The sequence below is a fragment of the Zingiber officinale genome, chromosome 8A (genome assembly GCF_018446385.1).
Source record: "Zingiber officinale cultivar Zhangliang chromosome 8A, Zo_v1.1, whole genome shotgun sequence".
In the NCBI taxonomy this organism is placed as follows: Eukaryota; Viridiplantae; Streptophyta; class Magnoliopsida; order Zingiberales; family Zingiberaceae; genus Zingiber; species Zingiber officinale.
This window is the reverse complement of record NC_056000.1, coordinates 69,976,204-69,986,985: the sequence shown is the minus strand read 5'-3', so window position 1 is coordinate 69,986,985 and position 10,782 is coordinate 69,976,204.

Here is a 10,782-nt window from a genome sequence, read left to right as displayed (position 1 = left end):
CGGCTAACACTGCCCTCTGGACCGTCCTTGTTATCGTACATGTCTGATGACGATCTAGCATTCTGCTTGGCCCCTTTGATCTAGTCTGTCTCCAGCCTATGAGCCATTGTTGTTCCCGGCTTACATGTTGTTATTATATTTCGGCCTACGTTCAACTATAATATCTCAGCCTGCGTGCCGATATCATATCTTGGCTTACGTGCCGATATCATATCTCGACCTGCGTGCCGATGTTAGGTCCTGGCCTGCATGCCGCCTTCTAGATCCAGGTCACGTTCAGCTCTGTGCCATCAGATCCAGCTCCTTATCCGGCTTGCACGCATTTATTCTTCCAGGTCACGACAACTCGAGCAGTGTCCCGACCAGCTCACCGATCCACCAGAGGGCGCCCCCTGGGGCAGGGTACGTTACCGTACTCACTCTCCATTCATTTTATTATTCTAGTATTAGCTTGTTCCTTATATATTCATTGAATCTGCCTCGAGCATCAAGGTACCAGAGATCGGAGTGACCCGATCGCTGGCTGCAGGTAGCGTTGACCATAGGACTTCTGACGACTTGGTCAACATAGAAGTCATCTCAACATACCCCTTCCGGGTCATATCGATTCAGTCAACATTCCAACCACCTCATCTAGCGGTCCGTCTGACTCAATTTGTGAACAAGATCAACATCTATTATATTTTAATAGTTTTGAGTTTATGTGATATATTAAGATGTTTGAGTACTAAGCTTGTAGTCATAGCAGCCTATAAACTTCCTTCTTAGATTTTGTAATGTCTTTAATGTGTGTATTGGTGTAATTTTGCCACACCAACACTTCACTCCTATTTTATTGTATATCACATTTGATGATGAGGAGATTTTTAATAATGAACTTTTTCCCATCTTCATTTGATTTTGGTTCATCAATTTAAAATTCTAACTTTTTTCTAATTTGGTGAGGGTGGTGGAATGAGTTTTTGAATGGTTGTTGTTAGGACCGGTTGAGCTAGAGGGGGGGAGGTGAATGACTCACTTCGATTTCTTGGTTGACTTGATTTTGCGTAGCGGAAAACTTGAAGGCAATGCTAACTCTTTGTATTTACCTGGTATCCATCTCCTTAAGGAGATGACTAGTCCATGGATCCACACCACAGTCACCCTTCCATTATGAAACCTCTCCTTCTTGGAACTACGCCGAAGGTGGAGAAACCTTACAAGGTTTATAGCTCTCTCTCTCTCAACAGAAATAACTCACAATAACAAGGAAGAAGAAGACAAGATATTAGGGTTTTGAGTACACCTTATTCTTCTTTGAGTGGCTTGAGATTGTAGCACTAATGAGAGCTTGAGTGCTTGAACTTTTGCTTGAGCTTGAGCATTGGTGAGCAATAGAGATGATGGAGTGCAATGGAACATTGTTTTCAAGCAATGTCTGTCACTTTTCGTTGAGAACTCCTTTAAACGTCTTCGAAAATATAGTCATTTCTCATAAAAATACCGTCGTGAATCGATTAGAGTAAATCTTCAATCAATTCCAAGATATCCGTTAATTCCAATCGATTGGGCTAAAAACTTAATCGATTGAACTCACCAATCAATCCACTAATTGATTAAGGCTTCTGTTTCTTTTCATGAAAAGGTTGCACAATCGATTAGCTAATCGATCCAAGAGCATTTTGTGCTTTCGTAAAAAACTTTGCCAATCGATAGGCCCAATCGATCAGCTAATCGATTGGTTACTCCTAATCGATCAGCTGATCGATCCAAGAGCAATCTGTGCTTTGTGAAAAAAGCCTTGTCAATCAATCCGTTGATCGATTGGTTACCCCCAATCGATCAACTAATCAATCTAGGAGCATTCTGTGCTTTTGCGTAAAATCCTTTTCAATCGATCGACTAATCGATCCAGGAACACATTGTTTTCGGCAAGGTGCTTCTGAATCGATTAACCAATCGATTGATCAATCAATTAATTGATTGCTTCCCAATCAATCAATTAATTGATTGAAACACATTTTAGCTCACAATACAATTTTTACATAAACCCAAATCATTTCAAATACCTCATGCTAGATGAACCTCCTATTCCTTGGACTTTGTACCTAAAGCTTCCTCATCTCCGGGTCTTCATGCCAAGAACCTGGTTCCCAACCTACTTGGACTTCTCTTGCCTTACATTCGGTCTTCCGACCTACAAGGGCTTCACTTGCCAAGAATCCGGTTCTCGACCTCCTTGGACTTCTCTTGTCTTGCATCCGATCTTCTAACCCTACAAACTCGCAACTCATGTTAGATCCAACATATTAATCTAAACTTAAATAATTGTCAACACATTAAAATTTTCAGGGCATGATTGCACCAACAGTTATCTCTTTTAGAATTGCTGCTTTTCTATTATTTTTTGTGCATGAATAAATTTTGTGAGAGTTTTTCTTCTAGGAACAAGTGAGATTTTTGACCTATATATAGATAAGGTTTGGTTAAGGTTAAGCTTTCAATGATCAAATGGGATTTTTTTTATCCTTGTTCTTTTTTTTAATGTTACTTTTCAATAAGGATGTTTAAGTTAGAATAATTTTAAGTTCAAAATTACAAAATAAAGGGTTATTTTAGTCATTTATTATTTTTTCCCTTTTTTACTTCAAAATATAGGGGAGGCTAAGTGTTATTTTTTAAATATAGGGGGACAAACTAGTTATAGATAGAAAATATGGGGGCTTAAAGCTATTTACTAATATGGGGCTTAAAGCTATTTACCCTTTTTATAAACATGCTATTGTTATATATTATTTTAGTTAAGAAAAGAATAGTTGGAAAATATTGATTGTGAATATCTTATTTCATCAGAAAATAAATTCTCTCATCCATTTGGTAAAAAAAATAAAAAAAACTCCTTTTATTATTATTTTTATAAAAAATTATCTTTTTTAAAATAACAATAGATCCTTTCATTATTGATCATGTCCGAAAGTCGATGAGATGGATGTTGAGGATGTGACGCTCCTGTTGATCTCCTATGGTGTAGACTTCGCTCCTGCCTGCAACACAAGCAGCGTCAGTGCCGAGCCAGGAAAGGGGTCCCCGACGATAGTCCTCCGATGCTCAAGTTAGTCTCAGGAGAAGCAAGAAGAAATAAGAAGAAGCAATGAGAACTGTAGCGCAACAGTAGAAATCGCGTGTAAAGCATACCTCCGCCGATTCTTGGACCCCTCTTTATATAGAGCCCCGGAAGCGCGCGTGCATGTTCCCAAGACGAGCACGTATCTCAAAGCTTTCCCTGAAAAGATGTGTTAGTAAAGTGTCCCTGACACAGTACCTTAACGGGTTGAGCATATCTCTAAAGTGACAGTGGAAGCTTCCGTCGTACGATCTTCTATCTGACCATGCCTCATGTCAGCGGCACTAGCTCCCAAAAGGATGTCAAAAGATATCCTGCTGTGTCTATTGCTCGACCGAGCGGAATGGTCGCTCGGCAGAAATTCTGCTATCCCTGCGCCATCTGCTGTCACACCGAGCTAGATAGTCGCTCGGCTGAAAGTCCACTATCCCAGTGTCATCCATTGTCGGGCCGAGCGAGATAGCCGCTCGGCAGGAAGCCCACTGTCCACATGCTCTATTGCTGGGCTGAGTGGGATAGCCGCTCGGCGGGTAGTTCACTATCTGCGTGCTCGTCTGATGTCGAGTCGGTTGCTAGGCCGAGCGGAGGAGCCGCTCGGCTCGACCTTTGCGCGTCCCTTGAACGTCGGTTTGGTTACTCCCTGTGTCGAAGACGGTGGATCGGTGCTTAATCCCCAGTCGGAGTATGCCTTGCCCGACCGACCATCACCGCTCACCCCCCGTTGACCGTCTTGACTTTGACCTCCACCGTGACAGCAGGGTGGGGCCCCTCCTAATCACCGCATCACAAGCCTCCCCTTCAAGTCTAGTCGAAGGAGGTTGTAGTATGATTGACTGGATAAGTGTGAGACGAATTCCTCCTGATCGGCCTTTGACTCTGTGTGGCCTCTAAACGAGATGTGATGCTCCTCATCGATCGGCCTATTGAAGCTTGTCGCTCGGGGATAAGTGTGCTCCCTAGATCCGATCGGCTTGCTGAAGGTTTGAACTTGTAGAAATTTTCCTTGGACTGTCTTGGGCGAGCGCTGGCTAGGCTGGCATCACCCTGATATCTTGGGAATCATGCAAATCCCCTCTCATTAAGGTTGAACATGTTCCCATGCCTGCATTAATTGTTGACCCGTGGTGGTGCGCCACGTGTCACACCCGCTGTCGCTGCACACTTGATGCGACAGGTGTGATGTGACGTTTGGCAGTTTGAATTCAACGTTGAGATCTTCGTGTTACGCTTCTGCAAGTGCATGGATACGTCGTCACTAATAAAAGATTATCGATCCCATGAGGACTGGTCATAAGCACTAGCGATTGTTCATGTAGAATTAGCTAAACTACCGTTGGTTGTAAGTTAACTATTTCTTAGGAAGAAAGGAAATGGGGAAGTAGATGTGAGAACTAGCTGTTAGGATGTATACTAAAAGTCTAGCTTTTGGTATAAACATTTATTTAGAAATAAGAATCACATTGGTCAAATGTCTACATTTATGATAAATGTAGTTGTTCAATTAATTTATATTGTAGATAACATGGTGTGTGGTGTCACACACAGAGGATCATGTTATCAGTATCTTATAAATTATAAACAGTAGCTCACGACCAAGATGAAAAGGAACAAACCATTGGAAGGTCGTAGTGTAATTAGGTATTAGTTTATCTTAACTATATAATTACACTAGTACACTTAGAGTGTATTGAGTAGGACCATTAGAGGTCGTTTCTTTTATACTGACTTTATAAAGGAACAAAGACCTCAGTTATTATGGAAGTGTGTGCTCTTAATCCTAATATAATAACAAGCACATATATTTGATATTTATTTTTTAATTTATCAATGGGTGAGATTTAGTTCGATAAATCAATAAGCCCGATAAGTTGGGAAATGATATCACTTATAGTGTGTGTTGTTGATTATAGAAGGAAACTGTGTCCTAGTAATCTAGGTTGAGAATGCCCCTAAGAGGAGCTCATAAGGATTGTCATGTTAAACCCTGCAGGTGGACTTAGTCGGACATGACGATAAGGTTGAGTGGTACTACTCTTGGACTAAGATATTAATTAAATGAGTTGTCAGTAACTCACTTAATTAGTGGACATTCGACATCTTAAACACAGGGAGACTAACACACTCATAATAAGAAGGAGCCCAAAATGTAATTTGGGATTGGTGCGGTAGTTCAATAATAGTTCTCTAGTGGAATGAATTATTATTGATAAAATTAAGTTGTGTGTTCGGGGCGAACACGGGATGCTTAATTTTATCGGGAGACCAAAACCAATTCCTCCTCTCTGTCCCTATCGTAGCCTCTTGTATAGAGAGATTTATACCCACCACATACCCACCTTCTTGCCCATCCAATGGGGCCGACCAAGCTAGCTTGGAACCTAAGCTAGGGTCGGCCAAGACCAAGTGGATGAGCCAAGTTGGTGGCCGGCCAAAGCTTGGGTCCCAAGCTTAGGTGGCCGACCACTAGAATATTAAAAAGGATTTTTATTAAAATTATTTCTTATGTGGATATCATGTTTTTAAAAGAGAGTTTAAAAAATTAAAAAATTCCTTTTATAGCTTTTTACAAAAGATTAAGAGAAGAGATTAATCTCTTTCCTTATTTGTAGATTAAAAGGATGGTTTTAATTTTTGGTAAAAACTTTCCTTATTTGTAAATCATCTACATGTTTAAAAGAGAATTTAAAATTTGAAATCTTTCCTTATTTGTTGATTAAAAGGTGGATTTTAAATTTTAAGAGAACTTTCCTTTTTAACCATGTTCATAATTTAAAAGAGAGTTTAAAAATTAAATATTCTCTTTTATAAGTTTCTACAAGAGATTAAGAAAAGATTTGATATCGTTCCTTATTTGTAGATTAAAAGAGATTTTAATTCTTAGAGATAACTTTCTTTTTATCCACATGTTTAAAAGAAAATTTTTAATTTATAAAATTTCTTTTTAACCAATCATGAAGGGATTAAAATTATTGGAGAAATTTTTATAAATTTCTGGAAACAAATTAGGAAGTTTTAATTTTTGTTTTAATTAAAACTTTCCTTGATTTGGGGAGAAGAGTGGCCGACCAAATAAATTGGAGAAGAGAAAATTATTTTTAATTAAATAATTTTTTTTCAATGGCAAAAGAATTAAGGAAGTTTTTATTAAATTTTCCTTATTTGCCAAGACCAAGGATTATAAAAGAGGGGGTAGAGGAGGCTTCATGGTGAACAACCTCTATTATTTTCTCCCTCTTTTCTTCCTTGGTGTGGCCGACCTCTTCCTCTTCTTCTCTCCTCTCCATCCTTTGTGGCCGAACCTCACATCTTCTTTGGAGATCAAGTGGTGGCCGGATTCTAGCTTGGAGAAGAAGGAGAGAAAGCTTACATCCTTTGGAGCTTGGTTGGTAGAAAAAGATCTTCATCTTTTGGAAGCATTGTGCTTGGCCGAAACTTGAAGAAAGGAGAAGAAGGTGCTTTGGTGGTTTCTCATCTCGGAAGATCATTGCCCACACAACGTCCGAGGTTAGAAGAGGAATACGGTAGAAGATCTAGAGGTTTTTGCTTGCAAAAGAAAAGGTATACTAGTATTTAATTTCCGCATCATACTAGTTTTACTTCTTTGTAAAAATACCAAATACAAAAGGCATGCGATTCTAGTATTTCGAATTTGTTTTCGATGTTGTGTTCTTTTGTTTTTCCTTTTCCTTGTGATTTGATTGTTCTTTTCTGTTGACCTAAAGTTATTTAAGGAAATTAAATATTAGCTTTCCTTAAAAGGCTTTGTCTAGGCGGTGGTGGTTGTTCCCATATCCAAGAAGGCCATGTGCCTCGCCATGCAGTCCTGGAAGTCAATTTTGGAAATTAATATTTAATGGAATTAATAACCTAGGTGATTTGGATCAAACATGTTAAGTTTCGCAGGAGATCCAAGTCTAAACCTAAAAGAACAAATAGATTAAACTTTGGATCAAATGTGTTAAGTTCCGCAGGCGATCCAAGTTTAATTTAAAAGAACACATGGTAGCTAGGAAAAGGTTCAGACTTTTGTACAAAATTTTTGTACAGTGGAACCGTTAGGTTTTCTGAGTAGCAACCAACACTAGCAAAAGAGAGAAAGGTTAACTTGGCTTGGGAAGAGTTCTAGCAGTTCGATTTCGTTGTGGTGGAACCTGATGTATCATGTTTTATCTTTTCCTCATTATCAATCAACATGCATTCGCCGGAAGTTAAAGCTACTATCCTTAAGCACTAAATAGAGAAGATCCCTGTAAAATCCTGTTACGATTAACCCCTGTCACTAGGGTTCCTCGGTAGATCACAAGAATACAAATCTAATCGGTATCATTAGGGATAGAGATAGGGGTTTGGTTTAGTCTCTTACTTCCTTGTGGAGAAGTTGCCTCTCCTTTCAAGGGAGTATCCTAGATGTCCGTGAATGGGTTACCCTTGTCACTAGGGCCCCTCGGGTATACGATCTAAGATCCTCTCTTTACAAAATTATCAATTCCTACACAATCAACTGAAATGACAAGGTAATCTCAGCAACAAGTCTCATGCATATCAAATAGAAACTAGGCAAGCGAAATCATCCAATGAGTAAAGGCATAAACATGGGTTTTACATCAAACCCTATCCACAACTACTCCCTCATCCTAGAATAATGGATCTACTCCATAGACGCAGGAGAAAAACCCAAAGACATAATATAAGTAAGCATACAATCCTCAAACGAGAAGAGAGAAAGAAAAGAGATGTTTATCCAATAATATTGAGTAATCTTCGGATCCAATCCTTTGCTTCTGGAGTTGATGCGGTAATGATGGTGATCTCGGATCGTTGAACGAAGGTCCGGGATAGCATGGAACGGTACCAAGGTGAATCTCTTCTGACAACTCACCTCCCCCTCCCTGAGGAGAAGAGTTAAAAGCCTTTATATAGGTTAGGGCACGAGCGTCGCATGGCCCGTGCCATGACCGTGTGAGATCCGCACGACCAAGCTCTTCTTCTCTTCGGGTTAAGTGGCACGACCATGCCACATCTGCACAATCGTGTCTTGGTTTGGCTCGGGTTGCACTTCACGACCGTGTGATGTTCACACAGTCGTGTGGATCTTGGCTGCTGGTTGTGAGGCACGGTCGTGCAAGGTTGCACGGTCGTGCTCTGCTTTCTCTTGGGGAATAGCCACACGGTCGTGCAGGGTTGCGTGCCCGTGCTCTGCTTTGCTCCTGTGCATCGACAATCACCATTTTCGCTCCAAAAGGTGTCCCTTGTTGGTTAGTCCTAGGAAGATCGTACCGGTTCCACTGTATAAAAATTTTGTACAAGTGTCGAACCTATCCTAATAACCTATTGTGTTCTTTAGAAATTAAATTCAGAATCGCAAACGAAACTTAACATTATTGATTCCAAATTTAACTTATCTGTTCTTAATGGTTTAGACTTGGATCGCAAATGATGCTTAACATTATTGATCCAAATCCACCTATGTTATAAATTTAATTAAATATTAATTTCAGAAATCGGTTTTCAGGTTAAACATGGCGAGGTACTATGCCTTCTTGGATATGGGAGCAACCATCACTTCCTAGACAAAGCCTTTCAATGAAATCTAATATTTAATTTCCTTATATAACCCTAGGTTTAACCAAAAAGAACAATCGAATCACAAATTTGAAAAACAAAAAAAAACACAAACTCGAATCACAAATTTGAAACCTAGAATTATATGCCTCTTGTGTTTGGAATTCATACAAAGAAAAACTAGTATGATGTAGAAAATAATTACTAGTTATACCTTTCTTTGTATGTAATAACCTCTTGATCTTCTACCGTATTCCTCTTCTTATCTCGGACGTTGTGTGAGCAACGATCTACTGAGATGAGAACTACCCAAACCCTTCTTTTTTTCCTCCTTGCAAGTTTCGACCAAGCTCCTCTCCTTGAGATGAAGAATTTTGGCCAGACCACCAAGCTCCAAGGGATGCTAGAAACAAAGCCTCCTTTCTCTCCTTCTCCTCCAAGCAAGATCCGGCCACCACCACAAAGCTACAAGGGATGATGCCGCCGGCCACCAAAGAAGAAGAGAAGAACAAGGACTAGGGCCGGCCACCACCAAGGAAGAGAGGGAGGAAAATAGAATAGAGTTATCCCTCATGAAGGCACCCCTACCCCCTCTTTTATATTCCTTAGTCATGGCAAATAAGGAAAAATTAAATAAAATCTTCTTTATTTTCTTTGCCATGAAAAGGAAAATTTAATTGATTAAAACCAATTTCCTTTTCTTAAATATCATGGTCGGCCACCTCATTGTTCCAAGCAAGGAAAGTTTTAACACAAAATTAAAACTTCCTAATTTGTTTCCGGAAATTTTAAAATAAAAATTTCTCTAATAATTTTTCCCTTCATGGTTGGTTATAAAAGGAATTTTATAAATTAAAATCTTTCTATTAAAACATGTGGATGATTTCCAAAAAGGAAAGTTATCTTTTAAAATTAAAATCTTCCTCTCAAACTACAAATAAAAAAAATATCAAATATTTTCTTAATCTTTTGTAGAAACTTATAAAAGAAAAAAATTATAATTTTAAAACTCTTTTAAATAATGAACATGGTTACAAAAAAAAGTTTTCTCAAAATTAAAATCTTCCTTTTATTCTACAAATAAGGAAAGATATCAAATCTTTTCTTAATCTTTTTGTAGAAAGCTATAAAAGGAAAGACTTATAATTTTAAACTCTCTTTTAAAACCATGGAATCCACATAAGATTTTTTTTAAAAAATTAAAATCCTTTTAATTTGATGTGGTCGGCCACACCAAGCTTGGGTTCAAGATAGGGCGGACCACACAACTTGGCTTATCCTATTTGCTTGGTCGGCCCAAGCTTTGGTTCCAAGCTTGCTTGGTCGGCCACCTTAGGATGGGTATAAAGGTGGGTATAATATTTTATAAATAAGAGGCTATGATAGGGACCGAGAGGAGGAATTGGTTTTGGTCTCTCGATGAAATTAAGCTTCCCGTGTTCGCCCCGAACACCCAGCTTAATTTCATCAATAATAATTCATACCACTAAAGAATTATTATTGAACTACCGCACCAATCCCAAATTACATTTTGAGCTCCTTCTTATTATGAGTGTGTTAGTCTCCCTGTGTTTAAGATGTCGAATGTCCACTAATTAATTGAGTTACTGACAATTCATTTTAATTAATATCTTAGTCCAAAAGTAGTACCACTCAACCTTATCGTCATGTCAGACTAAGTCCACCTGTAGGGTTTAACATGATAATCCTTATGAGCTCCTCTTGGGGGCATATCAACCTAGATTACTAGGATACAGTTTCCTTCTATAATCAACAACACACACTATAAGTAATATCATTTCCCAACTTATCGGACCTTTTGATTTATCGAGCTAAATCTCACCCTTTGATAAATTAAAGAAATAAATACTAAATATATGTGCTTGTTATTATATTAGGATTAAGAGCACACACTTCCATAATAACTAAGGTCTTGTTCTTTTATTAAGTCAGTATAAAAAGAACTTACCTTAAATGATCCTCCTCAATACACTTAGAGTGTACTAGTGTAATTTATTAGTCAAGATAAACCAATACTTAATTACATTACGACTATTGCAATGGTTTGTTCCTTTCCATCTCAGTCGTGAGCTACTATTTATAATTTATAAAGAACC